Source organism: Embiotoca jacksoni, unplaced genomic scaffold (genome assembly GCF_022577435.1).
Source record: "Embiotoca jacksoni isolate LCO1_2020_lvr unplaced genomic scaffold, fEmbJac1.0.p SCAF_75, whole genome shotgun sequence".
NCBI classification, from domain to species: Eukaryota; Metazoa; Chordata; class Actinopteri; family Embiotocidae; genus Embiotoca; species Embiotoca jacksoni.
The window spans coordinates 630,885-634,850 of NW_027185431.1; positions in this window are offsets into that span (position 1 = coordinate 630,885).

Consider the following 3,966-nt stretch of genomic DNA (forward strand, 5'->3'; position numbering starts at 1 on the left):
CTCAGTGGTACTACAGATGGAGACATCCCCTAGTGGTCCTCAGTGGTACTACAGATGGAGTCATCCCCTAGTGGTCCTCAATGGTACTACAGATGGAGACATCCCCTAGTGGTCCTCAATGGTACTACAGATGGAGACATTCTCTAGTGGTCCTCAGTGGTACTACAGATGCTAGTGGTCCTCAGTGGTACTACAGATGGAGACATCCTCGAGTGGTACTACAGATGGAGTCTATGGAGACAGCTCCTAGTGGTCCTCAATGGTACTACAGATGGAGACATCCTCTAGTGGTCCTCAGTGGTACTACAGATGCTAGTGGTCCTCAGTGGTACTACAGATGGAGACATCCCCTAGTGGTCCTCAGTGGTACGACAGATGGAGACATCCCCTAGTGGTCCTCAGTGGTACTACAGATGGAGACTATGGAGACAGCCCCTAGTGGTCCTTGGCGGTACTACAGATGGAGTCTGTGGCGACAGTCCCTAGTGGTCCTTGGTGGTACTACAGATGAGTCCATACTGGTCCTCAGTGGTATTACACTGCCGTCTGCATCGGCCTCACTTTTCAGACCTGGAGCCCACAGTCCCATGTGGATCATCTGGAGCTGCTGTGGATGCGACCGCTTGCTGTCAGACTGAACCACACTGACCCTGCTGATGACTAACGCTGCTCTTCACCTCCGCCCTCGGTGGGCGGGACGTGTGCCGCCTGTGCACATGCTGCTGTGGGTATATTTGTCTTTCCGTTCGTTCCGCTGTAATGATGGTGACTAAACCACCATGTATAGACTTTCAGCGGCGAGGCTGCCGACCTGGTAATTAGCCAATTAGGACTCATCGCCAGGGGAAGGTTTCTCTGTTGGTTCTGCAACGCTGTGCAGACAGCAGGAAGATGTTTTTTTTAACTGGTGATTGTGCAGGTTAAATGACTTCCTAAAGCTGACTGACAGTGAATGGACGTGTGATGTTGACGGTCAACATCACTTCTCTACCTTTGTCCAGTCAGACCTCCCTTTGGAAGATGAAAGACAAAAAGATTCACGATGAACTAAGTTGAACAAATGTAAGTAAATTTGATTTGATCAAGTATTTCAAAACTAACCATGTGATGCTTGTTTTATTTTTATCATTTTTTAGACGACATGCTAGAGTGTGACTTTTTTTATCATATTATAGACGACATGCTATTGTGACTTTTTTATCATATTATACATGACATGCTATAGTGTAACTTTTTTATCATATTATAGACGACATGCTATTGTGACTTTTTTATCATATTATAGACGACACGCTATAGTATAACTTTTTTTATCATGTTATAGACGACACGCTATGGTATGATTTTTTATCATATTATAGACGACACGCTATAGTATAACTTTTTTATCATATTATAGACGACATGCTATAGTATGACTTTTTTATCATATTATAGACGACACGCTATAGTATGACTTTTTTATCATATTATAGACGACATGCGATAGTATAACTTTTTTATCATATTATAGACGACATGCTATAGTATGACTTTTTTATCATATTATAGACGACATGCTATAGTATAACTTTTTTATCATATTATAGACGACATGCGATAGTATAACTTTTTTATCTTATTTTAGACGACATGCTATAGTGTGACTTTTTTATCATATTATAGACGACACGCTATAGTATAACTTTTTTATCATATTATAGACGACATGCTATAGTATGACTTTTTTATCATATTATAGACGACATGCTATAGTATGACTTTTTTATCATATTATAGACGACATGCTATAGTATAACTTTTTTATCATATTATAGACGACATGCTATAGTATGACTTTTTTATCATATTATAGACGACATGCGATAGTATAACGTTTTTATCTTATTTTAGACGACATTCGATAGTATAACGTTTTTATCTTATTTTAGACGACATGCTATAGTATGACTTTTTTATCATATTATAGACGACATGCTATAGTATAACTTTTTTATCATATTATAGACGACATGCTATAGTATGACTTTTTTATCATATTATAGACGACATGCTATGGTATAAATTTTTTATCGTATTATAGATGACATGCTATAGTATAACTTTTTTATCATATTATAGATGACATGCTATAGTATAACTTTTTTATTATATTATAGACGACATGCTATAGTATGACTTTTTATCATATTATAGACGACATGCTATAGTATAACTTTTTTATCATATTATAGACGACATGCTATGGTATAACTTTTTTATCTTATTATAGACGACATGCTATAGTATAACTTTTTTATCATATTATAGACGACATGCTATAGTATGACTTTTTTATCATATTATAGACGACATGCTATAGTATGACTTTTTTATCATATTATAGACGACATGCTATAGTATAACTTTTTTATCATATTATAGACGACATGCTATAGTATGACTTTTTTATCATATTATAGACGACATGCGATAGTATAACGTTTTTATCTTATTTTAGACGACATTCGATAGTATAACGTTTTTATCTTATTTTAGACGACATGCTATAGTATGACTTTTTTATCATATTATAGACGACATGCTATAGTATAACTTTTTTATCATATTATAGACGACATGCTATAGTATGACTTTTTTATCATATTATAGACGACATGCTATGGTATAAATTTTTTATCGTATTATAGATGACATGCTATAGTATAACTTTTTTATCATATTATAGATGACATGCTATAGTATAACTTTTTTATTATATTATAGACGACATGCTATAGTATGACTTTTTATCATATTATAGACGACATGCTATAGTATAACTTTTTTATCATATTATAGACGACATGCTATGGTATAACTTTTTTATCTTATTATAGACGACATGCTATAGTATAACTTTTTTATCATATTATAGACGACATGCTATAGTATGACTTTTTTATCATATTATAGACGACATGCTATAGTATGACTTTTTTATCATATTATAGACGACATGCTATAGTATAACTTTTTTATCATATTATAGACGACATGCTATAGTGTGACTTTTTTATCATATTATAGACGACACGCTATAGTATAACTTTTTTATCATATTATAGACGACATGCTATAGTATGACTTTTTTATCATATTATAGACGACATGCTATAGTATAACTTTTTTATCATATTATAGACGACATGCTATAGTATGACTTTTTTATCATATTATAGACGACATGCTATAGTATAACTTTTTTATCATATTATAGACGACATGCTATAGTATGACTTTTTTATCATATTATAGACGACATGCGATAGTATAACGTTTTTATCTTATTTTAGACGACATTCGATAGTATAACGTTTTTATCTTATTTTAGACGACATGCTATAGTATGACTTTTTTATCATATTATAGACGACATGCTATAGTATAACTTTTTTATCATATTATAGACGACATGCTATAGTATGACTTTTTTATCATATTATAGACGACATGCTATGGTATAAATTTTTTATCGTATTATAGATGACATGCTATAGTATAACTTTTTTATCATATTATAGATGACATGCTATAGTATAACTTTTTTATTATATTATAGACGACATGCTATAGTATGACTTTTTATCATATTATAGACGACATGCTATAGTATAACTTTTTTATCATATTATAGACGACATGCTATGGTATAACTTTTTTATCTTATTATAGACGACATGCTATAGTATAACTTTTTTATCATATTATAGACGACATGCTATAGTATGACTTTTTTATCATATTATAGACGACATGCTATAGTATGACTTTTTTATCATATTATAGACGACATGCTATAGTATAACTTTTTTATCATATTATAGACGACATGCTATAGTATGACTTTTTTATCATATTATAGACGACATGCGATAGTATAACGTTTTTATCTTATTTTAGACGACATTCGATAGTATAACGTTT